The sequence below is a fragment of the Lissotriton helveticus genome, chromosome 4_2 (assembly GCF_964261635.1).
Source record: "Lissotriton helveticus chromosome 4_2, aLisHel1.1, whole genome shotgun sequence".
Taxonomy (NCBI): domain Eukaryota; kingdom Metazoa; phylum Chordata; class Amphibia; order Caudata; family Salamandridae; genus Lissotriton; species Lissotriton helveticus.
Genome location: NC_136064.1, coordinates 122,407,752 through 122,435,485, shown reverse-complemented (window position 1 = coordinate 122,435,485; position 27,734 = coordinate 122,407,752). Strand labels below are relative to the sequence as shown.

The window sequence follows — 27,734 nt, the reverse complement described above, 5'->3', positions numbered from 1 at the left end:
TTAGGATGACATCATTATTTATTGATTATATTTATGCACCAACAACTCACTAAGAATTGTACTCACTATTGTTACTCAACATTGCCCAGCGTTATGGGCTACTTTTATGTTTAAGCAATATTTCACTATAATATTAAAGAATTAATTATCTTTTTAAAGAAATCGGAAACAAAGTAATTTGATGCTCAGCTGAGCTTAATTTTTCATCATTTTGCACCTAGGCAGTTTACGTTTGATTTACTGTAGGATTACATTTCTCTTTCTTTGCGAGCCTTTAAAACAGCAAAATATTTAAAATCTGCTACATCGTACAAACTTTCTGTTTTCCGAGAAAAAATGTGTTCTTCCTCTATGGCAAAACCAGCCCCCTTGAGACCCTCCTTCAGAGTATCCTCATCCAAGCAGAAAATAGGAATCTTGACGTCACCGCACATGAAAAATGTTGCGTAGAACTTTGTAACCATGATCAGAGTTCCTCCGGGCTTTAACAGTGTGCAGACATTTTTCAGACCTTTGCAGTAGGACTTCTTGTCTGGGACAAAGTGCTCCACACAGTGTGCCAGAAGCAGGCAGTCAGCCTGGGGGTGGGTGACGGGAGACAAAGGGTTAGAGCTCATGACGTCATATTTCAGGATTTTTTTGAATTTACGTTTTAACACCGGTTCCTTCTCAGTCCATTGTTCACTAAAACAAAGAAATAACAAGTTGATTAATATGCTTTTAATTGTTGACTGACTCACATGTTGTACTGTGAAGACAACCATCATCATATCAGTTATGGAGAAATGTATACACATTTTCAAAATAGAGTGTGCTGTGCACTTTCTGTCTCACACTTCCCTGGAGCAATCAGTATCACTGCTTTATTAACTAGAAGTACATTCACATTCACATGGCATTGCATTTCTGCCTTCCCTGGATTCCTATTAAACATGCTGGTGTCAGTTTTGCTTTTTGGAAGTATTGGTTTGCTTGACATAAAAGAACATTCTGTATCTAGGGAATGTGAAAAGATCCATCATTTGAAAATTGCTTCAATAAACCTTCACATCAACTCAAATCCCTCATCTGTGCATGACACAGTGAAATCTAAGAGACTTACACAAAATCCACCAAGTGCATAGATACACTTCTACCTGGATTTCAAGACACAACTCACAGTAGTTCCTACAGAGATTCTTTCTAGATACCGATACATTGGAAGACTGGTGTCCTCCGGCCCCTTAACCTCATTCAAGCCCCATTCTCTTCCACTGATTTCCAAGGAAATTCTCCTCAAATGTCTTCCACACAAAGGCTGCTGGCCTCAAAAGAACACTTTCACTAAAACCTCAACATTGTATTTTATTTCTAACAGAAGTCTGGTTAAATGTCTTCTCGGTTTATTGATAGAATATGATAGTGTGTCCCTAAAAATGTGCCCCAAAATATTGAGACTGTAAGTGCAAATAAGTAAGTCCATCCAGTGGGAGCAGAAAAAAAGGAGGGTAAAAAAGTATGTTTCTAATCTTAATTCCCTTAAGGTTTTTAGACATGACTGCAGCCTGAACCACTGAACAGAATGACACCAAATTTGGTAGAAAGGTAGATCTTGGTCCAGTAAGCAACCTTTTTGTAACTTGGTGAAACTCAGTTTAGTCGTTTTTGAGACATTAAATGAAATTCAAATTTTTATATGTAGGGGCTTGCAGAACCTCCTTGTATTCGTGAATCCACATGCCAACAGCAATGCATTGATTGACTGGCCGCAACCTGTGAGGAAAGTTGGTGCCGCCATTTTATTCATTCTTATGCGGTCCTAGGGGGGAAAATAAAGTTAAAAAGGGATAGTGTACCCTCACGTCATGGGATTAATCGAACATCAGAAGCTATAGTTACAGTTATCTCAAATAACTATACATTGTGCCCTAAGGTAACTATAATTCAAGCCCTCATCATGGACTGCTCATCACCCCACATGTTACATCGCTCGTGACATCTTCCATGATATCAATGATAATATTACTGCAACATTTAGTTATTGATGAGAAAACTGTGCATGAGTTATAGTTATCTTAGATACAATTTTGGACCCAGAAACCGGTGCTGAGCCATTATACCCAGGATCCGACCTTTACATTTTTTTTTTTAAATAGTGGACAGGGTCATGGAGCTTCCCTCCTCTAGCCAATTTTCTTATGTTGCCACTGAATTCAAGCTAGCCTGGCTGATGAAGGGTGTTACCCAGAAACCGGTCGCAGGATGCTTGTTTGTGGTTCAGGGAAGACCTGGCTTGGCAGTTTGGGCTGGATTATTCCCATGAGGCACAGGGTCAAGACTGATTTGCTTTTGGCTGGGTCTGAATTGAGGTGTGAAAGTGAGCTAAAGAATGATGTTGGATGATTCAACCCAGATCTGTGACTAGGGTTGAGTTTCTGGAACGTTTCAGTGCTCCATCCATCATCTCCATTTGTTTGCTTTAAGCGGGTCCCCAAGGCACACAGTCTGCTCCTAGACCACATTAGTAGCCTGAAGGCCCCTGCTGTCCCTGTCGGCTCCTCGCCTCCTGCTTGAGGCAGCTTTGCTTTCACACACTGGGAGGTGCTGGAAATACAGCTCATTGTGTGTGAAAGTAATTTGTCGAGTGGAGAAGTGTGGTGCAGCAGCCAGGGCAGCTGACTTCGGAGCACAGGATTTACGGTTCGATCCCTGGCTCCGGCGGCAGCTCAGCTCAGCACCTTGTGACTCTGGGCAACTGCTCACTTAATTTCCATGATGGCCCCCAGCGCCTTGAGACCCGTAAGGGTGAGTAGTTTGTGTTTTACAAACACAGATTTATTTCCTGCTCCCTTGACAGTGTGCAAGGAAACAGATGAATGCTCTGCTTTCAGCAGATGAGAGCATTTTCCAGGTCTCGCTTGTGAAAGCGGAGTGTTTGCTGTGGCTTGGCGGGATAAGTTATAGCTCCAGCCAAGCAACAGTAATCAGCAATATCTTGGGTTGAGTACCCCGGGCATAGCAGGAGCTGGCACTGGGAGGTGGCTGTCGCCAGACCATCCATGGCTCCAGGAAGGGGGTGGCAAATCCCCCTCCACTGCAGTATATAGCCCCAGGGAGGTGGTGGTCCCTGGGGTTGTGGCATTCCCTGCAGATGTTTAGCAATGGGCAGCTGGTAGTCCCGGGGCTCTATACATATTCATATTGTTATGGTGAGGACAGATTTTCTATCAAAAGCGTCATTTTCAGGTTTTTCCCATGTTAAGTCCCATAGGACCGTTAGACATGACTACAGCCTGAACTGCTGGACAGAATGACATCAAATTTGGCAGGAAGCTATATCTTGGTTCACAGATCGTGCATTTTGTGATTTAGTGTAAATTTGTTGATGAATAGATATCAACTGGAAAACACATGCTTATATCTGGGGATGCAGATTCACATGCACTAGTAAACTCCTGATTGGCTGCTGCACCTTGACAGAAAATACCAATTTGTTTGCCAGGGAACGGTTTCCAGTGTGTAAAACATAGAGTGAATATTAAGTGAAGGGGACAGGCAAGAGGTTTCCTGGCCCTTGTGAATGCAGACAATGAGAAGTGAGGGAGTATTATGGCCATAAATATTGACAGTTGATGCCATTTTAACTCTCTCTAGCCTAATATCAGAGTGGGTTACCATTTTTATGCTTGGTTTTTTCATGCTTTCTTGAAACAAGTTTGAAAACCTGATACTGAGAAAGAAAAATGTTCAACACTAATCATATTTAAGAGTTTGTGTATTCATCTATAGCAAAACAAAATTGATACAGAAGGACTGAGTAATATTAAGATGGATCAAACTGAGAAGGATGTTTGAGAAATGTAAAATGAAATTATGAAAGTGAGTAGAACATTAAAATGAAGTGAAGTGTATTGATAAGTAACTAAGAATAAAAAGTGGTGAAGAAAAACAAAACAGAGGTATACTCGAATGTATGGAGTGACACAAGAAGTGAAATGCTAAAGTGTTGTGTGTGATATTAAGTGATTTTATTATATATACAGTTATGCAATGAGATATAAACAGATATGTAGATTAAGATGAGCTGGTTCACTCTGATGCTTTTACTAGAACAGCATGGCATACTTAAAAATATTCACTTTTCACTGATAATGATATTGCTATGTGCAGTAACAGAGAAAACTATACAGTGGTGCATACATTTACATAGTCACCAGAAAAAGAGTTTCAGCACTCTATAGACAAATTAGTAATGCTCCTTATTACAATCCAATTCAGGCTAGTGTTTCAAAAGAACAATTGCACATAAGGAAGAAAAGCTATCCAGATTCGATAGATGTATTTCTTGTTCCAAAATTCATTTTATTATTCACAGAACAGAAACTTCTTCCATAGACGAATTCACCATAGCCAACGCGTTTTGTCTCATTAAGAGACTTCTTCAGGGCTTTAAATATATGGTATATGTTATGTTCCTCAGGCAACGCGTAATATTTCAAAGAAGCAGTGTAAGTAAGACACTCAATACAGTATTCAAACAGTCTTACAGCGGCATAATAACCGCACATAACCCGGTCAGGTGGAAACTGATTTGTGCATCCTTTCCCGTACTCATTCAAACCTCCTTTATTCTCCTTCATATACCTACAGTGACCCTGGTATACCTCGCCCCGCTGAAGACCCCGCCTAGCAGACCCGGCAGCAAGAAAGCCCCATGGTTCACCGACAAACTCAAGAGCTCCAAGAAGAACTGCCGAGCCCTCGAGAAAGCCTGGCGCAGAGACCCAACACCGAACAACATGACTGCCCTCAAGCTCGCCACCCGAAAACACCACCAACTGATCCACGCCACCAAGAAAACTGCATTCAAGGAACGACTGGACAACAACGCACACAACAGCAAGGAACTCTTCAACATCGTTAAAGAGCTCTCCAACCCCAACGCCGGAAACAACGACATCACCCCTTCACAAGACCTCTGCAACTCCCTCGCCTCCTACTTCCACAACAAGATCGCGGACATACACAACAGCTTCAGCACTCAACCGACGCACGCCACGACTGAACCATCTCCCCCCACCACCACCCTCCGCGCCTGGACCCCAATCAGCACCGAAGACACCGTCCGCACGATGAACTCCATCCACTCCGTATCTCCGACCGACCCCTGCCCTCACCACGTCTTCAACAAGGCCGACGCTGTCATCGCACCCCACCTGCGGGACATCATCAACACCTCCTTCGACACCGCTACCTTCCCCAAGAGCTGGAAGCACGCCGAACTCAGCGCTCTACTAAAGAAGCCATCAGCCGACCCCATCGACCTCAAGAACTACCGTCCCATCTCGCTGCTCCCGTTTCCTGCAAAAGTCATCGAGAAGACCGTCAACAAGCAGCTGGCCGCCTTCCTCGAGACAAACGGATCCCTCGACCTCTCGCAGTCTGGCTTCCGAGCCAACCACAGCACCAAGACCGCCCTGATCGCAGCCACCGATGACATCCGAGCCCTGCTCGACAACGGAGAAACAGCGGCCCTCATCCTCCTAGACCTCTCCGCGGCCTTCGACACTGTCTGCCACCGTACCCTAGTGCAGCGCCTCAGCAACGTCGGAATCCAGGAGAAGGCTCTGGAATGGATAATCTCATTCCTCGCCGGAAGGACACAGAGAGTCCGCCTCCCCCCGTTCAGATCAGAAGCCACCGAAGTCATCTGCGGCGTTCCTCAAGGCTCCTCGCTCAGCCCAACCCTCTTCAACATCTACATGAGCCCCCTCGCAGCCATCGCACGCCAACACAACCTCAACATCATCTCCTACGCCGACGACACCCAGCTGATCCTCTCCCTCACCAACGACCCCGCCACCGCCAGAGCCAACCTACACGAAGGGATGACAGACGTAGCCAAGTGGATGATGAACAGCCGCCTGAAACTGAACTCAGACAAGACGGAAGTCCTCATCCTGGGATCTTCACCCTCCGCCTGGGACAACTCCTGGTGGCCACCCGCCCTATGCAGCGCACCCAGACCAACGGACCACGCACGCAACCTGGGCTTCATCCTGGACTCCTCCCTCTCCATGACCAGACAAGTCAACGCCGTCTCCTCGTCGTGCTTCAACATCCTACACATGCTACGTAAGATCTTCCGGTGGATCCCCACCGAGACCAGGAAGACGGTCACCCAGGCCCTCGTCACCAGCCGTCTGGACTATGGCAACTCCCTCTACGCCGGAACCACCGCCAAACTCCTGAAGAGACTCCAGCGGATTCAGAACGCCTCAGCACGACTCATCCTAGACATCCCCCGTCGCAGCCACATCTCCGGACACCTGAGAGATCTGCACTGGCTCCCGGTCAACAAGAGAATCACCTTCCGTCTCCTCACCCACGCACACAAAGCCATACGCAACCAAGGCCCAGGATACCTCAACATCCGCCTCAACTTCTACGCTCCCACTCGCCAGCTTCGATCGACCAGCCACGCCCTCGCCGCCATCCCCCGCATCCGAAGAGCCGCCACAGGAGGAAGGTCCTTCTCCTACCTGGCCGCCAAGACTTGGAACTCCCTCCCGACCCACCTCCGCCTAACCCAGGACCACCTTGCCTTCAGGAAGCAGCTCAAGACCTGGCTGTTCGAGCAGTAGCGGACCCCCCCTCCCCTAGCGCCTTGAGACCCTCCGGGTGAGTAGTGCGCTATATAAATGCTCTGATTGATTGATTGATTGATTTCACATACTGATACAGAGACTCTGGCATCCTCTCATATACCCATTGGGAGTCTCTCACACCCTCTAATATACTCATACATACACTGTCAAACTCTGTCACATATCCATTCAGATGTCCTTTATTCCTATCCACATACCCATACAGAAAGTCACAACCTCTCACATACCCATACATAGACTGTCACACCCTCACACATACCCATACATATACGGCCACATGCATCATTGTAGGATTTTGCATTTCCTAAATTGCGAAAATTAAGGAATCGCAATTTAGGAATTGCAAAATCCTATGCATCAACAAATCCCAATTTTTTGGGGGGATTTCTTAATTTTCGGAATTTGCGATTCCTTAATTGCGAATCGCAATTAAGGAATGGCATTACATTGATTCCTATGGGCCTAGAGGTCCATAGGAATCAATGCCGTTTTGCTTTTTTTTTTTTAGGATTCGCAATTTGTTGATGCATTGTAAGGGTGCTGAGGGGGGTCAAAAGGACCCCCCCCTGCACCCTTGAAATTATTTTTTAAGTGCAAATTTCACACACACATGTCCAAAGGACATGTGTGTGTGGAACATGACACTTTAAAAAATGCTTTTTTGAGCTTTTTTGGAGGATTTCGCAAATTAACACGAGGGTCAACCTCGTGTTAATTTGCACCTCCTATTTGAAAATTTGCATTTTTAAAAAAAATGATGCATTGCATTTAAGGAATCGCACAAATGCGATTCCTTAAATGCAATCGCATTTTTAGGAATTCCAAAAAATTGTGGTTTCTGGAAAATTGTTTCATGCATACCAAAAAATTATATCGCGAATTTTCCGATTCGCACCGTTTGCGACTTCAAAATCGTTTGATGCATGTGGCCGATAGTGTCATAACAATTCACATATGCATACAGAGACTCACATACCCATGCAGATACGCTTATATCCATTCACACAGCTATACAGAAACTATAACAACCATTCCCATACTCGTTAATACTTCATTTATTCCATTCACATTCTTACAGACAGTCTGACATGAATTCAGATACCCATACAGAGACTGTCAAACCTTCTCACATAAACATACAGTCACATCTTCTCACATATCAATGTAGACACCCTTGTATCCATTCACAACTCTAACAGACTCCCACATACCCGTACAGAGACTCTGACATTGTCACACATATCCATACAGACATCCTTATACCCATTCATATACCCATAGAGCGATTCTCACATCCTCTCACAGACCCATACATAGACTATCTGCAGACTCTAACATCCTTCCAGATACTTATACAGACCTCGTTTAATCCGATTCAGTTTTTTATGTAGACATTCACACCTATTCACACAGTTAAACAAAGACTTTCACATCTCCATACAGATGCTGAAATACCTATTTACATGCTGGTACAGTGTCTCTATCACTCTCTCACATACCCATACAGAGACTCACACCCTCTCAGATACCCATAGATAGTCAAGTCAAGTTTATTGTTTTTATGAAACACAGTATATTACTATACATTTCCTAAAATGACTCTCAAAACATTTGTTAAATATTACAGATACAATTCATATCTACTTTCATCTGATGACAAAAATGTCAAGATGTTTCTGATGTTAAAACAAATATTGAAAACACCTGTGCATAGTTAAATATTTTTTTGACCATCCATAATATCCATTTCCAGACTTCTTGGAGTGTCCCATGTTATCACCGAGATGATTCTTTGTAATGTATCATACTTCCGTTAGCAGGTGAGGGATGTTTTTGGGGTGTTCTCGACAGGCTATTTCTAACAATTTTACACATTTACAGTTTAACTGAGGAGCTCTGGGATGAAAAGAGGCTCTTGCAGCTTCCCTGCAGGTGTGCATGTTTCCTTCATTAAGGCAGTGCTTTAGGTATTGTTGTGGGGTTGTTTCAGACCTTGGCAGGTACAGATCAGATGTATGTCTTATTATTACAGTACCTGCATTCTGTAGGGACATTATATCTCCATATTGGCAAGGCTGCTATGTTTCCCATGCGTTGGGAAAGAAATCTGCGTTTGATATGTGTGGAAAAAGGGATGATCATATATGAGGCAGCAGAGAAGTCAGTATAGTGTTTTGTTACCATCCATGCATGTGGTACTGGGTACTAAAGCTGTTTTTGTCTGCCAACATGGAGGTCATTTCTGTGGATTGGTTTCTTATCCTCCTAAAGGTGTCATAGAAAACACATGATGTCCATAGCTCAGTAAGATCTAATTGCTTGATGGAGGCATGCAGGTATTTATGGTGCTCTGATGACTGATCATGTTGAAATGCTGATAATAAGGCTTGGGTAAACAATTGGTTGAATGGCTGATTGTTACTGCTGTCGCTAGAACAAGGCCAAGCTCAAGGTGGATATGTGCTGGAGAGGAACTCCTCTGTAAATTAAATACTCACCTAAATGCACTTATCTGTATCCTGTCCATCATTTCAGAACCTTGTCCTTATACTGCCATGCTTGGACAAGTGCTTGTTTGTATAATTTTAGATCCCTTTACTTTTAAGAGCGGCTGAAGGGTCAGCGCGTTCAGTTTCCTTGACAAGGAGATAACAGTGTTAATTAGGGACCTCTCCTTCTGATTGATATCCTGTTTTTGCTGTGTAAAATATCCTCTCAAGTCTAGGTGTAGGCCTAGATATTTGTATTGCACTACTGATTCGAGGCATGATTTGTTCAAAAAGAATCTGGGGGCAGGGCTCAGAAGAGTGTTAAGTGACATTGTTTTTGTTTTTGATATATTTATCTCCAGGTCATTGTTTCTTTCATAGTGTGTTCAGTGATTTTTGTAATCCCACTCTGGTTTGACTAAATGGGATGTTATTTTATGAGAATGATAAATGGATCTTGCAAGAAGAGATTGAAAAGGTGCATGGCCAAAACGTTCCCTTACTTTAGTACTTGATACGTGGGTATCATTCTAGATAAAGTTGAACCATCCTATAGTTTTACATGTCTCCATGTATTTGTATATTGTAAACAGAGAAGGGCATCTGGCATCCCCCAACTTTTTAATTCGAACCACAATTGCTGGCGGGTGATTGAATGCAGTTTTAAAATTGTTAAAGGGAAAATTTTGTTTATATTGTAATTGATTGCTTTGATCTGAAATTATGACGGCTGCTAAAATGTTTGTTATTCCCTTTTGAAGCCTGTCTGAGTCAGAGGAATGACATTTATTTTGCCTGACCAGATGATTAAATCTTGAGCAACAGGGATGCGTAAAGCTTACTGTGAAAATTAGTGTATGGAGTTCCTACGTGGGTCATCAAACACAAATGAAGGTGGCGTATGGTGAAAGGTTGGACGAAGATCCTATGTGGAGGGGAATTACTCCTTTTGGAACTAAGGCCCTCACACACCCAGCAAGCTAGGTGTCATGCTTCATCATATGGGCCTGCTCCTCGTTGGGTCGGCGCTACAATACCCGTACTTTGTTGGTTGGAACCTCTGACAAAAATGATAACCCCTATTACTGGTGAACGTAATTGCTATCATACAACATATTTCCATTTTAGAAACTGGGCCCTGCTTAGCTTGCACATTAATCTTCCGTGTTGGCTTGAACCTGCGATGAAAATAACGACCCGCATAGTACCTGTAGTATTTAAAACCATGCTTTTTAACTTGTGTTAGTTCAACTGTTAAACGTATCACCACATTTAAACTGCATTGTTTTAACAATCGATGTGCACTGTTTGATTGAAATTGACATGTATGAAACCTATTTCTCAAATCTTTGTTTCTTTTATGTATTTTACTGAAATAAAGAGTTTGATGATGGGGTATGGGGTAAATGTTCAGTGTTGAGGTTTAAAAAGACTGATATGTAAACTGCAAGGCCTCCTTTCAGTCTCCACTGAGTCTTCCATTTGAAGGCTGGGATTTGGTAGACCAAGTTTCCAGGATGAAGTCCTGGTTTAGCCAGGATTTGGGGGGGGGGGGTAGACTATCTTGTAGCAACTGTTTTGCTCCTGCAATGTTCCATGACGGTATTTTCAGAGCTTCTTGTTCTGCACCTGGGTCTGTCATAAGGATGGCTGTGCATTCAAGACCAAGGGTAGCTCGTCCCATCTGGGTGCCATTTTGCTGATTGCAGGTTCATTTAAGGAGTTATTTTCTGTGGCGAGCAGTGAGGAACTTCAGGCACCTTTCAGTATTTATTTTGCTGCTTCATTCACATAGCCATAGAGAGACTCCTGCACCCTTTCATATACACATTGAAAAACCTATACAGATATTGAGACTTTCACACCCCTTACATACTCATGTAAAGCTTCTCACATCAGGTCACATACCAATTTAGACACCTTTATACCTATTCACATACGTATACAGAGACTATGACACCAAGTCACATACCCATAAGTACAATGTCACGTCCTCTCAAATACCCATACAGGCACCCTTATACCCATTACATACTATCAATCATTTAGAGACTGTTATAACCATTCACATAGTTGTTCAGATACTGTGAGAAGTTGGCCTGGCATATGCTGTCCACTATTCTAGTGGCGCCTTGCACCAGTCCAAATGACCCCTTATTGATGTTAGGTTAAAGACAACCTTTATAGAAAGCTATCCTAGTGGTAGTTGTGAAGAGCAGCCTTCAGGCTAAGTCTTGAAGGAATGGAAAGGAGCTTGTTTTACCAGTCTATAATCTCTTGAATGACCAAATAAAAGGAGAACCACACCAGGTATATATATAAAATATATGTATTTATTCTAAACACATCCCTCAAGTTTCTTTATGAGGCTAGAGGCAAAAATACATAAGGAAAACTTAATATCACACAGTAAATTAGCACAATATACGTTGAGCCTCAGGGGCTTACCAAAAAATATATTAAGAAAGTGGTATAAGAATCATGACTTGCATAGACACAAGGCCTAGAGCGTTTAGAACTGCTGGGGCCACCAGGAACAACCCAAAGTAGTGACACAGGGGACCCACCTGGGGATGTGTGTAGTGTGTGAACATAGCTGCGAATCACCATTAACTGCTATGGGGAAGTCGCGGTTGGATTTTAAAAGATAAAGGACACTTAGAGGGGGACTTTTAACAAACCCTTTAATTCTTAAGGGGTCCTAGGGCCAACACCCATGGGAGTACCAGAGTTCTCGAGTTACCTCACCCAGGGAAGCCAGGTGCATAGGTGTCTTTTGGTGTTGTGTTTCGTCGTAGTTTTCAATGGTGATCTGCTGCAAAGTGCTGCTGCCGTGTAGAGGAAAGTGTCCGGTGTGATCCAATTCGGGATCGAAGTTAAGAAGAACTTGAAAGCAGAGGGCATAGAGTCTAGATCACTAGCCAGTGACCAGGAGCACGATCGGCGGATGCCCACCGATGTCGGGTGATTTCAGGTGAAGAAGGTGAAGCTTGACTCTTCAGCCACGAGGACCGGGAGGCCTCAATGATGACCAGGATCTGGAATAGAGCTGTCCCATAAAGGATGTTGAGTGCTGCATTGTCGGTTTCTGGATTGAACCCAACAAGCCTTGGAAATAGCAACCCACGCAGAAAGCAAAGATAGGTTTCAGTGCAGACCATCAAGGTCTGAGAGACTCAACACTTAGTAGGGAGTCAGGGCAAGTCTGGAAAAAACAGGGAATCCCAAGGAAAATCAGAATGACCTTTGTGGGGAGCCACCAGTCAACGGACCAGGGATCGCAAAGGAGCCTCAAGCGGAAATGCAATAAGCGGGCTCACGGAACACTCTTGGAGTGTAGGCCCACAATCTTCAGTACGACTGGTGCTAGGGGCTTGGGCTACAAGTATTCCAAAGCACAATTCAGGAGATCTCAGGAAGTCAATGCACTAGCAAATGCGAATGGTGTCCAGGGGTACTGGTTCCACGTCACTCGTGAGGGGTGCAGGTCTCAGCTTTGCTGGGGACTCGGGTCAGCCTTAGATTTATTATTTATTTATTTATTTATTATTTAGTGTGTTTTGGTATCGCGCACAGCTACCCCAACGGGGTGTCTTGGCGCTCCTGTATAACTACATGCAGACCTTTGGTGGTTATTTGAGGCAGAAGTAACTCAGCAGAACAGGCGAGTTTTGAGTGCTCGCCGGAAAGGTTGTTCATCTTTGATCAGCCGGATGGCATTAGGAAGTTTATTCCATAGGGCCGCTGTCAACACAGGGAAAGTTTTCCCACCTGAGCGGGATTTCCTGAATCTGGGAACCGACAGGAAGTTTTTTGACGAGGAGCGTAGAGTCCTGAAGTTATTATAAGGGATCAAACAGGAAGACAGATATGCGGAGCCTTTACCCTGCATTGCCCGATGAGGTAGTACCAAAGCTTTAAATTCGGCCCTCTTTTGCAGTGGTAGCCAGTGGAGTTTGCGGCTGTGAGGGGAAATGTGCTCACGTAGGGGAAGACCGATAACCAATCGCACCGCCGCATTCTGTACTGTCTGAAGGCGATGACTGAGCCCTGCAGACAGGCCAGAGTAGAGGCCATTGGCGTAGTCCAGGTGTGAAGTGATAAACGCCTGGAATACAATCTTCCTGGTGTTACTCGGCAGAAAGTGAATGAACTTTTTTATCATTCTAATCTTGGCTAGACAGGCAGTGGAGACTGTATGCACTTGATGATAAAAAGTGAGGTTGGAGTCCCATCTCACTCCAAGATTTTTCACCAAGTCTTTTGGAAGGGGGGGAGTACTTAAGTCGGTAGGCCACCAAATATTAGGGTCCAGTGGAGAAGGCTGGTGAAAAAAGAGAACCTCCGTTTTCCCAGCATTCAATCTAAGAAAATTATTGTCCATCCAGTGGGCAATTGTACGAAGGCAATTTTTTAATGGATCAAAAGTTGAGGGGGAGATGTTATTACATGAAAACATAAGCTGGATATCATCAGCATAGGAGGTGACCTTTATACCAGTTTGGGCGATGATATCAAAAAGTGGGGAAAAATAAACATTAAATAAGAGGGGGCTCAGCGAGGAGCCCTGAGGGACTCCCCACCGAAGTGGACGACTTTCAGAAATGAATGGGGGGGTAAACACTGCCTGGGTCCGGCTAGACAAGAAGGATGAAATCCATCCTAAGGCCGTACCCTGAATACCTTTTGAATGCAGGCGATCAAGGAGGAGGGGGTGGGAGGCGGTGTCGAATGCTGCCGACAAGTCCAGCAGCACCAACACCGCTCTTGATCCCTCGTCCAGCCACCATCTTACTGCGTCTGACATCTCGATGAGAGCCGACTCAGTGCTGTATCCTGGTCTAAAGCCGTGCTGAGAATCGTGAAAGGCACCTGATGTTTCAAGAAAGCTAGCTAGTTGTTGTTGAGCAAGTCTTTCTAGTACTTTAGCAGGGGCAGGCAGTAGAGAAATGGGCCTGTAGTTGGCAGGATCACAGGGATCGGCGCTGGCCTTCTTAATTATCGGAACCAGGCGTGCTTGTTTCCAGGTGTCGGGGAAAACTCCCAGCTGTAATGAGTCATTCCATATTCTGTTCAGAAAGGGATTAAGGATGGGAGCTAAGGATTTGTAGTGTTTAGCCGGCCATGGTTCCAGCGGAGAGCCAGATTTAATTTTAAGAAGTTCTGCAAGAGATTGTTCCAGAGAAATCTCTGCAAAATCAACGAACAGGGACTCAGGGCCAAATGGAGAGAGGGGTATAGGACTTTTATATACTGAAGTGTTGGTAGAGAAAGAATCATGGATGGTGGCTATTTTATTCTCGAAAAAGACAGAGAGATTATCACAGAGAGTCTGTGATACCACTGTCTCAAATATTTCCCTTGATGAACCTTGGGAACGATTGATTTTTTCTTCTAAGAATAGTCTTTTATGTTCAATGATCTTTTTCCTATAGTTTTTCAAGGCGGCTTTGTAAAGAATTTTACGATCTGGTGAGAAGGTGAATCTCCAACGTCTCTCAAGATGTTTACATTCTGATTTGAGCTTGCGAAGATCATTCGAATACCATGGGGCCGAGGGAGCAGAGCGATAGGTTTTTATGGGCCTAATAGGGGCGATCTGATCGATTGCCAAAGTAATGTGGTCATTAATGTGTGTTAATCGTGTATCAAGGTCAAGGCTTGTATCAAAGTGGTCAACAGATAAGAGATGAGGAGCTAGGCTATCAGGAGAAATCCTACTCCAGTTTCTGACCAGTTGTTTAGCCGGACGGACATGACGATTTGTGCAGTGGCAGGGAAATATGAGAGGTACAAGCAGGTGATCTGACCAGACTATAGGAACAGGATTGAGTGTGACTAGGCCTACCAGGTTCGTACAGATTAAATCAAGAGTGTGGCCTGCTTTGTGCGTAGGACCACTAACAACTTGATTCAATCCGCCGTCAGCCAGAGTGGACAGAAAATTAAGGGAGGCAGTATCCTCCATATTGTCAACATGAAGATTGAAATCCCCAAGGATGGTGAAATTGGCATGACGCAGTGAAGCTTGTAGGGCGTAATCCAAGAAGACTGGAAGGTGGGATAGTTTAGAATTGGGAGGTCGATACACCAGGAGGCCGGAAAATGTAAAATTGGGCGAAATATTAATACAAAAAGGAAGCGCTTCATAAGTCTGGAATTCCTCTTCCTGGGCTGCAAATACTTTGGAGTCCTTCAGAATCTTCAGAGATGCAGACTGGAAAATGCTTCATTGGTGCCTGCTTGAGCAGGGGAGTCACTGCTTGACTCCAAGGGAGATTTGTCTGTACTCTAATCTTTAGTAGAGCATCGAAGTTCAAGGGTTCAGTTTCAGAGTTTCATCCAGGTGTAATCTAAAGTCCTGTTGCCAGGGGTCCCTTCCTTATACTAAAGAAATGGGTTGGACGTACTCTGGGGACCCACCTATGGGAGGGTCTGAAAAAAAGGGATGGCTACACCCATTTCCTTTGTCCAGTTTTACACCAGAGCAGAAACTGAGACTATGCACAGGGACACCCACCCAGCCCCAATACACTAAAGCCTGTCTTGGAGGTAGTTACACCTCCCTGTGACAGGAAACCTATTGTCCAGGCCTCTGCTGGAGTTTTGTCAGGCGTGTGTCTGTGGCTGCAGCATCCATTTTGTGATGCCAGGGCTCGTTTAAACTATTACTGGGCAGACCAGTGTGTACATGACTCTCCCAATAGAAGGGTGGAATTTTACCCCCACCACCAGGACTGGGGGGGATAGGATTACAAAGTGTTTGACACCAAACACAACATGTTTCTATGCAGCCATTCTGAAGTTAGCATTTACGGCAAGGTTATAATGCACTTAAGAGTATATGGTCTGGCTGCATCACAGAACAGCCCCAGAGATTAGATTCCGAAGGCTGCAGAGGGGCTCTGCTCATACAAGGGCATCCTCTCACACAAAACCAAGCACCCTACCTTCAGGGTTGATAAGGCCTGCCGCAAGGGTGACCTAAATCTTAGTAACGGGTGCATGCACCACCTTACCCAGGCTGCAGTAGCAGTCCTGTGGTGTCATTTTGGAAGTCTTCCCAGAGGTGTCATAATATATGCTGCAGCCCCTGGTAGGCCTCTGTGGTACCTATGCCCTTAGTACGTAGTGTACCATATACTATTGACTCACAAGTGTACCCCAGTAAAAGACTGGAGTGTACCTATAGTGCATGGAATCAATTTAGAGAGGAAACAGCTAGGCTGGGGCCTGAATAGCAGGATCCTAGCCAAACTAAGTCACAAACCATCAAAACACCAGGAAAAAAGTGGGGGCAACCATGTAGTCAAATTCCACCTTCCTACATAACCCCCTCAAACGAAAGGAGATTAGGCTAACCTTGCCCAGTTAAGCCTTTATTAAATAAGTGGCCATGTAAGGAAATACCCACACTCGCATGGGTGCCCCCTTTCGTATGGTCCACTAAGCAATCCCTCACCCTAAGGGTATGAGAGGGTCTCTACCATGGGGTCTCACTACCTGTGTTACATTTTGGTACAGTAAAAGGCTGGTGAGGTGTCTCAGTGGGGAAGTGAGGCCCTAATAAGGTTGGTCTCAGCTTTCTCAGATCACTGGTCACCAATGATGCCTTTCTTTCCATGACCGAGTTGCACTTTACTCTAAGGGTCAACCTCTGGCTGCCTACAGCTGGGTGGTGGGTCCCATTGGGTGGAACACTGGAGGGACATGATAGGTTTGCGAGCGAGCAAACAGTAAGACACGAGCGGAAGGAAAAGCGGCAGCGGCTGCAGCTTTGGCAGCTTCGAGGAAAGCGGCGGCTTTGGTACAGTGATGCAGCAGAACTGTCTACCATGAGCACCGTGAGCACTGTGAGCGCCGTGAGTGCTGTGAGCGCCGTGAGCTTGAGTTTGAGCTGAGACCCGCAGAGACATAGAGCCGAGTGACGGAGCTGAGCTGAGTGCCGGAGCGGCCTGGGCACTACTGACTCTTCCACCATTAACTGATTGCGGATACTGCTCGCTGTATGTATCGCTGTATCCATTGTATCTCACTGTATCCGCTGTAAAACCCGGGTGAGGGCAAAGCGGGAACGCGGGCCGTGTTCCCGCGATACAGAGAGAGCGATACAGAGAGAGCGAGCCCGGTTGCAAGCAAGAACTGCATCCGCCTCGAGGAGTGAATAAATAAATTATGCTTCCTTTCTCTTCTCATAAACCTGAAATTGATCTCCTTTCAACCCAATGATACCCTACTACCCTACTGCACTGTTTTATTTTGTGTCCCAAATATTCACCACCGAATTCGTGGGTTTTTGCTTTTGTTTATGTATTATCTTTTTTCAAACTAATGGATATGCTACTATGGTAAATTTACCTACTACTTGTGATGACCGCTGGTTCATCACACACCATTCCTCCTTCTACATTATGAACCTTATATCAACTACTAATGTAAATTGATCGTACTTTGCAATCGCATACTGACGTGTATTTCAGTTACATTTAAGATGCCCGCTTGTGTAAATTTATTATTCTTATATTATATGCTCTACATGCTTCCTTCCGCTCCTTCTGTCTCTACTCTCTTCTTGTCCCTTTCTCTCTTATCCTATTCTCTGGCTATTTTTCATTGCCTCCTCAATCTTCCATTTCTCTATTCCTACCTGTGTGATTCCCAAAACTTGTTGATTTTTTTGCCTCTCCCATATGAGGTGCCATACTGATCTAAACAACTATACGCCTCTGTTGTTGTGTGCCTTTTCTCCCTTCTTTTTCCCCCCTCACTCCCCACCTACCCATTTCTCAGTTACTCCACAAACTAACACAATTCACTTTCCTCTTCTTTCCTCTTTCTTCACCGACCTTATTAATATTCCTCTTTTCTTTCATGGGGATACACACCACCCTCCTCCTTTGCAAATTATGAATGTATGTACAGCCCTGAGGAAGCCCCAGGCCAGTTGGCTGTGTAAAGGGGTGAACCACGTGTTGGCTGTTTCTTCACTCACTCTTACGGATGGAGTGACAGGACTTTCTTAAACACCTTATAAAAAAAACAGTGTGCGATCAGAACTTTTCCAGACAGAATACGTGAAACTGATCTTGCCCTGAGAATCCTGTTGAACCTTGTTTATATTAGGGAGTTAGGGGTTTCCCTCAGTCAGGGGCAAGAATCAAAGAAGATCATGTTCGCTCATTTTACGACCAGTAAGGGATCAGGACCGCTCATCCCTCATCTCTAAAAACATTCCAGCACCAGCCAGTTTATGGCTTTCTTTTAAAAAAAATGGGATCTGTTGGCAGTAGAGGACAGAAGGCATACCCTGTGGAGGAGAATGTATCAGAGGAGGAACCCAGATGAAAAACCAAACCATCCCATGGAAAGATTTCACCATCCCCGCCAGAGAAAAGAAAATCGTGTCAAAGTAAGTGAAGGACATTTTGTGTGCGAAGAACCTCTCCAGGGATACATCAAATACATATTTATGTGGAACAACAAGTGTGCTGACATACCATTCCAGTAGTTGACCAGAGCTGAGGGGGAGTGCAATAAACCACATCCCCCGGGGCCTGATGTATTCTCTAAGGGCCATCCTCCCTGAGCCCGTTAATGGCCCTAGGACCCCATCTCCCAGGCTTGGCTTACTAGCTTGGTCCCACTGCCAGGACATAGTGGTTTCCCTGCCTGCACTAGAAATTGGTACAAAAGGGGGGGGGTGGTGATGGACGGATCTGTTGACTGGAAGTGAGTGTTTGATTGGTTCAGATGCTCCATCCATCACCACCCCCTTTTGCACTAGAAAGTGGGCTTGACAGCCTTTAGGGCCTTGTGGCCAACTCCCTTCAAATAGGGGACAGGCCCTGCAGCCAACCCACTATCAATCATGCAGAGCTTTGGATTGGATTTACAGACGGCATTTAAATAATAAAAAAAAGAAAAATCACTGAAAAAAATGAAGGTGAAAGTAATGTTATAGTTAGGCTAAACTTTCAGTTACAACATATTGTATTTGACACTCCAAGAACCACTGAAATTCACCAGTCTTAAATATGGTTATGTCAAGTAACTATAACATGGGCCCTAATGTAACGATGACTCATGCCCTCACCATGCACTGCAAATCACCCCATATGTTGCATCACTCATGACATCTTCAATGACATCATCGATAATATCACTGCAATATTTACAGTCCAATTATTGATGAGAACATGGTGCATTAAGTGATAACTGCAGTTTGAGTACAGAAAGAGAAATGTTTTTTCCACTCATTTATTTGCAATTTAAAATCTTCTCTAATGGTAAAGGTGATTTTTCAGTTACTGTTCTGAAAAAGGCATTTTTTTGGGAAAGTTTACATTTGTTTGTCTAAAGCAAATCCTTCCTGTCAGTTTCCAGAAACATATGACTGTGAATTGCTTACTTATTGTGTGTCTTGTATGTGTTCAAAGCGATACAAAAGGGGATGATGGACAGAGCGTTTGAGCAAATCAAACACTCACCCGCAGTCAACTGATCTGGGTTTAATCCGTCACAATTCTTTAGCTCACTCCGCCACCCCAGTTCAGACATGGCCATATGCAAATCAGTCTGACCCTGTGCCTCATGGGAACAGTCCAGCCCGAACTGCCAAGCCATGTCTTCCCTGGACCGGAAGCAAGCATCCTGGGACCGGTTTCGGATACATAATCCTCATCATCCAGGCTATCTTGAATCCAGTGGCAAAGTGAGCAAGGGACTCATGTCTGAGCATACCCTGCCAACTTAGGGTGAACAAAGCGATACAATACATGTATGTGTACAGACATGGGGGAAATGTACCTGGTATACATAAAGTAGATCTTCCTGATATGATGGTTGGGATGGAGTTGGTCCCTACCCTGAAAATACTTCAAAGGACCTGATCTGCAGTACACACAAAGGAACTTAACAACAGGCCTGCCCTTTGCCTTTGTCCCCTAGACAGATTGTAGCCAAACCAAGTGAAAGGAAAACAAACTGGCCAAAAGCTAGTTTAGGAGTAAGCAAGGACTGCCCTTCACAAAGACTGACACTGATTATAAGAACCCCTCATTAGAACACTCCTGGGCCTTTAGAAAGTTTCAGAAGAAGCACTGGAGAAGGAAGACTGGACCTGCTTGCTTTGAACCCAGCATCCCAAGAAGTGAATCCAAGGGTAAATGGACTGACTTCCTGTGTGATCTACTGGTATACAATATGCTTCCAGAGGCCTGCCTGCAACTGTCCAATTGGCCAGAATTAGCTGGAGCTGCCTGAGACTTGCTTACATCTGCTGTACCATTGTCTAGTATCATTGCGAACTATCCCATGCCAAAAACTCAAGCACAGGTGAAAATCACAACCACAAGTGTGCTTCTTGCATCAGCAGCAATCACTGTGTTTTCAACAGTGAACTGCTCTTCATGCCACACAAAGACTGAACATGTATCGTGGCTTGAGGAGCTCCAGCTCTGAGCTAATCCTTGCAACAGCAATGATTTCCCTGCAGCCCCTTTTCCCATTTAATTGGGAATCTAAGGTAAACAATAGTCATCTCTTACATTTGAGAACAACAATCGTAAGTGAGTATACATGCTGAAACCTTCGAAATGCAGCAGTTCAATGTTGTAAGAATACTCAAGTATGCTCATGTGGTCTTGTGACCCTAGTAACTTGGGTCAATATGTGAAGTTAGCCATAAACCCATGAGTGGTGCTGTGGTCTTTCTGTCAATGTTTTCACCTACAAATTTTAAATATCATAACTCTTTGAATCTTGTCATTTTAAGTGTTATATTTTACTCCACCATCACACTAGAACTAGGCCGCACCATCAATGCCACCTTTGAAACTGGCACCTTCCCCAATGACTGGAAATGCACAGAAGTCAGGCCCCTACTCAAGGAGCCCTCCGCAGATCCCGCAGACCTCAAGAACTACTGACCCATCTGCCTCCTCCCCTTCACGGCAAAGGTCTGCGAGAAGACTGCCAACGTCCAACTAATGAAATTCATCAAAGATAACTCTATTCTCAGCCCCTCCCAATTTTGATTCCACTGCAAACACAGCACTGAGACTGCTCTACTTGCTGCTACAGATAACATCCTCCTCCTCCTCGACCAAGGACACACCACAGTACTAATCCTACTCGACCTCTCTACAGCCTTCAACACCATCTTCAACCACACTCACAGACAGACTCCATGATACCTGCACACAGGGATCTTACACCCTTCCTCTCCAAACCCACAGGGATTAACTGTGGAGTACCCCGAGGATTGTCGCTCAGCCCTACGCTCTTCAAAATCTACATGGTCCCCCTAGCTGCCATCTTCAGACTTCACAGAGTCAGCATAGTATCCTACTCTGACAACACCCAAATTATCCTCTCCCTCACCAAGGACCCAAACACCACCAGACTCAACTTCCAGAAAGAAATGAAGGACGTTGCATCCTTTATGAGCAGAAGCTGCCTGAAGCTCAACTCAGAGAACACAGAGATCTTCGTATCCTCCCCCGCTGCACGGCACAACACCTGGTGGCCCACTGCCCTCGCCAGCCACCACAGGCCATGCCAGGATCCTCAGCTTCATACTCGTCTCCTCCCCCTCCATGACCTGACAGGTCAACGCCGTTGCCTCCACATCCTTCAGTAGACATTCAAATGGACCCCCGTGAAATCAAGGAAGACCGTCACTCACACACTCATAACCAGCATACTGGACTACAGAAATGCCCTCTACGCCGGGATCAACAATTCTCTGTTCCGCAAACTCCAGAACATACAGAACACTTCAGCCAGACTTGTCCTCGGCATCCCTCCACACAAACACATCACCCAACACCTGAGAAATCTCCACTGGTTCCTCTTTGAGAAGAGAGTAACTTTCAAGATACTCACCCAAACCTTCGAATGCCTCTACAACGCCAAACCCCAGTATCTTCACAATAGAATTCCTTCCATATACCCAAGATAAATCTCTGTTTCGCTGACCTTGCCGAACATTCTCCTACATTACACACAACACCTGGAATGAGCTCCTGATCAACATCAGATACGCCCCTACCCTGCAAATCTTCACAAATCCCCTCGAGACCTGACCAGAGGGGTTCCCCAGCACCTTGAGAGCCTGACAGGTGAGCAGCATGCTTTAAAATTCTCTGATTCATTGATCTATTTTTCTAAATTGATTTGGGGTTTTTCTTGTCTTACCTTTTCACTTATTACTGTTTCAGTGCTACATAAATGCCTTAGACATTGATGCTTTTGTGTCAAGCTACCTGGCCATTGCGTACAGGTTTATTTAGTGGCTTTTGTAGTTCACTTTGACAAGGACTGTGTTTATAACTAAATAACACAAATTTCTTAAAAATTACAGAACCCTCTACAAGACAATCAAGCTTTGCATCAACCGCAAAAATGACCCTCTAGGACCTTACTCCATGGGCAATTGCAAAGCCATTAACTTCTTTAAAGAAAAATGCGGATGATATGACAACACATTGACAACAACAATCCATCCATTCCTATGCCTCCCATCCCTTTAAACCCACTAAAGGTGTGTTTGCTTATCCTTTAATTTAAATGTACTTGAAAAGAGAAATAGTTCCCTTTGAGCCCTTCTTATATATGGTATTGTCCTAAATGATACCAAATATAGAATTTAAAACCAACTGGCCCTATAAGACTTGTAGCTAATTTTCTCATCCCTTTATCAACTCTTCTTTGGATCTAATTTTTCTGTGTGGTAGCTTTAAAAGGGCCATAATGTCACAAATCCATATTTTTACCTGTATGAACCTTTATAGAAACCATAAGGTGAGATCTGAGTGGTTTTATCAATGAAAAATAGAACTTAGTTGTACCAGATGTGCTTATGTGCAATAGTCCCCCAACACAATGGCGTGTCATTGGAGAGATAGGGTTGGGTGATTTTAGACTGCCAGGTTTTATATTTAACTCTGAACTCAGATTGTGTATGGAGTGTCCCTAAAAGATTCGTTTGAGCGTGATTTACATGTCATGCATTTGAAACTTGACAGTCAAAACCTCAGAGCTTCTATGTCTTTTATCATTGGCATGTTCAACATATTTGACGGACAGGCATGTAGTAAGGCAGGAGAATGTTTGGATGCTTCCAAATGCTAGATGTCTAACCCAGTGATGAAGCATTCCACCAACCAATGAGAAGAGAGTCATGAGATGATAATCCACTAAAGATTCTGTAACCACGAGGGGAGTATTTGTTGTATGTTCACTATAAAGTAATGAGGAAGACAACAATGTAATTCATACTCTCAATTTCTCACTTGTGTCCAACGTTCATTAAACAGTCTGAAGACATGAAGGTACCAATGCATAAACAGGTACAAGTCAGAGTGAGGAACTAAATCAACATTTTTAAAATCATGATCTGAAATTCAATTGGTATGGATTTAAAGATTTTCTACAAAAGAGGTACAAAAGTGGTGTGACTAAAAAGAATCCAGGGTAGCTTAGCAAGCCTTTGGTTTATCTGTGATTCTGTTTAACTGAGTAAGTGATCATGGAAGCCCAAGAATAAAGCACAGAAAATGACTCCTTCTAATACACTTCTAAAAGGGTGTCAAAACCTTCATTTAATAAACTCCCCTTTTGTTGTGTTTGCTCCTCTCTATGAGAACTCACATTCTTTATAGGAGTTATGAAAAGAGAAGCTGGATAGGAAAACAAAGTACAACTGTGTTAATACAGAGCAACATACTTACCCTGTGCCCTGAAGCTCACAAATCATCTTCATAGCATGACTAAAGTCCAGGACATCAGGTTCATTCTTCAACCATTTCTGCATCTCTTGGATGGATTTGTCATCACCGCAGGCAAAGGTGATCTCGTTGAAAGTGTCACAAAGTGGGAGAGTGTAATAGGCGAAGGGCCCAAAGCAAAGTGCAATTAGGGAGTCTCCTTTAACAGCACCTGTTTACAAAAACATTCATACTGAAGTGAAATAAACATCTATAAAATGTACATGTTGCTTTCTCATCAGCAAACTAGAATGAATAAACATGTTCAGTACGCTCATCATAATCATTTTTAAGTTACATATTGTGGTGTTCTTGCATCACATGAATCTGTCATATCCCCTCTCAGGTTTTCCTTTGACCCTCATTCCCAACCCAGATGTAACTTGGAGTCTACAGTGTTTAATTTGGGACTCAGTATCTGGTTGGTAAAGTAAGTTGGAAGGTTATCTCTTTCTGTCCTATATTTCAGAGGTGTTATTCAGTGGGGGGGAGTGCGTGTTGATTCATTTGTCAAAGGAACCTGCACCTCTTGTAGACTATGACCTGTTCTGCTGTCTGTTGTTACCTTGGATACATTTACACCTAGGGCTATAAGAGTTCCTGTTCAAGTGGTTTGGATTCAAACATCTAAATGATTCTTGCATCTACCCCTCACAGTACCTGCCCCAATGCCAGGCAACTTGGCCATATTTGTTGCAGGATAGTGTCACTTTTGGACCACTCAAAAGGTGCATGCCTGACGTAATCTTTAAGTGCAATTTCTCAAAGCACGCAATCCAACCTTGCATGACCCTGAGTGGTACGATAAAGCTGGAGTAACTTAAAGCAGCACACATTGCAGTATTGTGTTACTCTGACCTAGGGAAGCATTCCACAGGTGGTATGTGGGTGTTCCCACACAACACCCATGGATTGTGGCCATATCTACCATAAGTGGTAGACCGGAAAAAGGGTGAAAACTGCTACAAATCCCCTGGGGTGGCACAACGAGGAGAACTATCTTTTAATACTCCTTGGTTTTTCCATTTCTATGTGTGCCGCATTCTGAGGAAAATACCTCAGGGGGTTGTTTTTGTGCAGGAAGGTGCTAACAATGCAGGCACCAATGGCCTGTGTTAGCGGTAGGCAGCACAGTGTGCACCAGTACTAGAAAAAGGTAGGAATGTGGTATATAATGTTAAATACAGTGCACTGCCCTATTGGTGTAATGTAGTGCAGCACAGCACAGTAAGGTTACACGCTGCACTGCGTAACATATCGGCAACAGCCTGCAATCAACACATCCTTGTTTCTCAGTACTGACTCCCGCTCAATGGAGATAACAGGCAGCTCTCCCCAGGCGGTCCCCATTTACCAGCAGGTCACTTACTGTCTATGAATTCCTTCTCAGATATCTTGCAGCTTTCCACCAGAAGGTTTGCCTGGCTGCACAACAAGTTCAATCCCAACATTAACTGCCTGACTCATAGTTTGTACTCAGTGCCAGACCTGTTTGAAAACATCTGCTTGTGAATTGACCATGAGCAAATTATATTGATTGGCTATTTTCCCAGTTCACATAATTACTTTCTTTTTTATTTTTATTTATTATTGTTCTTAGCACAGTAAACTGCAAACAAAATCTCAATTTTACATTCAACAAATACGTTGTCCAGTAGTGAAGTCCAAGTTGTGATAACTTTCAGAAGAGATAGACTCATGACTCATAATAGTCTCGGAAGGCACCCCAGATTTTAATGCCCAGTCTTTTTTTCCTTGATCCTTTAATTGAGAATAAGCTCCACTCCAAATTATATAAGCTCAGCATTTTAGCACGCCATTGATGAAAGTCCAGTGGTTTTTCCTGTAGCCATTCACTAGCGATACAAAGGCGTGCAACTGTCATAGCAAAAAAAATAAAGTGCCGGTGTTAAAAAAGTGTTTCCGAATTATTGTCTTTCTGAATTTTTCCTAACAGCATCATTGCTGGAGAAATAACTACCGTAGTTTTAATCACTAAAGAGATACATTTTTCCAGATGCTTAATAAGTCCCTTTAACTTCACACAATATTAAAAAATATGTATCGCTCCGGCGTCCTCCTCACCGCAGCAAAAACATTTGCCTTGGCTTCCCACTACCCATTTCGCCATTCGCTTGGGTGTATAATATAAATCACATAATGACTTAAAGAACTGAGCTTTCAAATTCGCCGACATGAGCCCCTCCTTCGACAAAATTAGAAGATCTTCTACATCAATCTCTGAGTCTCCTAAAGTCTCTCTCCATTTCTCTAAATCATCTTTCTTGGCAGAGATCAAGGATTGATAAATCACTCCAATTTTGGCTGATCTGCTAATTTCTTCAATGACTTGGTGTTGAATCAGTTTCCCACCCCGCCGAGTTAAATAATCCCGTATTTGAAGATATTTAAAGAAATACCATCTGGGCAGTGAGTATCCGTCCTTGATCTCTTCAAAAGATTTGCACATCCCATTCTTATTCTAGTGTCTTAATATCTTTCTCCTGCCACTTATTGGACATTACATCAGAAAAAATGCCTGGTAAAATCCTATGTGCATTAAGTGGAGTATAATATGACACTCTTGATAAATCCATATTTTTCATAAACCATTTCCAGACCTTAAAAGCCCCCATGATTACCTTAAACCTTGTTCGCTTGAAATAACTCCCATCAATTTCCTTTACAAAAATAAGCTTTGCATTTATCCCAAGCTGTATTTCAAAAACATTTGACATGTTAGGGTCATCCGCTTCATTAACACCTGTTATTAGAACTTTCATTTTCAATAAAAAGCAAGTGACATAATAAAGAAAAAAGTCAGGTACCCCCATTCCTCTCCTTAAAACTGGCAGCGTCATGTATTTCATTGCCCTTCTAGGCCTCCCCGGGCTCCATATGAATTTCCCACATTTAGCTTGCAGGTCCTGAATTCTATCTTTAGTAATTTCTAAAGGTATCGATCTAAACAAGTACAGTACCTTTGGTAATATATTCATTTTTATCACATTTGATCTTCCAATGATAGTTAGATACAATCTTTCCCATCTATCCAAGGATGCCGTGATTTTAACCATTAATGTATTCCAATTAGCTTGCACTATTTCCGACATGTTTGCCCTGATTAAGATTCCCAGATACGTCACTTCTTTAACCACCCTGCTGTCTGCCCAGGTAATTGTATCAGAACAAAGAATTTGAGTTTTAGTCTCATTCAATTTATAACCTGTTATAAGACCAAAAATCTGTGCTAATCGTTCAATTTCTTTAATTGCTGTTGCAGGATTAGTTGTTGCCACTGCTATATCGCCGGCGTATGCAAACACCGAAAAATAAAAATTCTGAATTTTAAAGGGGGGATTCAAAATATTCTGTCCCAGCAACTCAATAAAAGGGTTTATATAAAGAGCAAATAAAAGGGGAGAGCAGGGGCAGCCTTGCCACGTACCTCGCTTTATAATAACGTTACCAGAGAGTTGTCCCATAACTGATATCTTTGCTACAGGTTTTAAGTGCAAAGATTGTATTGCTCTTATAAATCTGCCCCCGTGGGTGGCACAGTGGGGAGGTGTGGGGGGGGGAAAAAGGGGTAAAATAGTTCTTGGGCACAGTGAACTGAAAAGAGAGAAGTCTAACTGTAATTTAGTGTTGGCAAGGAGTATAATGCTTTTTGATGCATATGATTTTTTAGAAATGATCTGGATCTTGAAAATAACTCGAAATATAAGAATAAAGGGAAATTTATTTAGAAAGTTTCAATGGCAACTAAGCGCTTAAGAATTTGTTCTTTAAATGTATCGGGACTTAATAATGTGAATAAAAGGAAGAAA

The 27,734-nt window shown here is 43.6% G+C and overlaps 1 pseudogene across 1 annotated transcript; it reads right to left on the bottom strand.

The window, feature by feature from the left end:
- On the bottom strand, nucleotides 1-24,592 carry LOC144751965 (nicotinamide N-methyltransferase-like; annotated as a pseudogene). Its single transcript, XR_013593989.1, has 3 exons — nucleotides 24,565-24,592; nucleotides 23,869-24,076; nucleotides 1-684 (listed from the first exon to the last, which is right to left on the bottom strand). The product of XR_013593989.1 is annotated as a nicotinamide N-methyltransferase-like (transcript).
- Nucleotides 24,593-27,734: the final 3,142 nt, after the last annotated feature.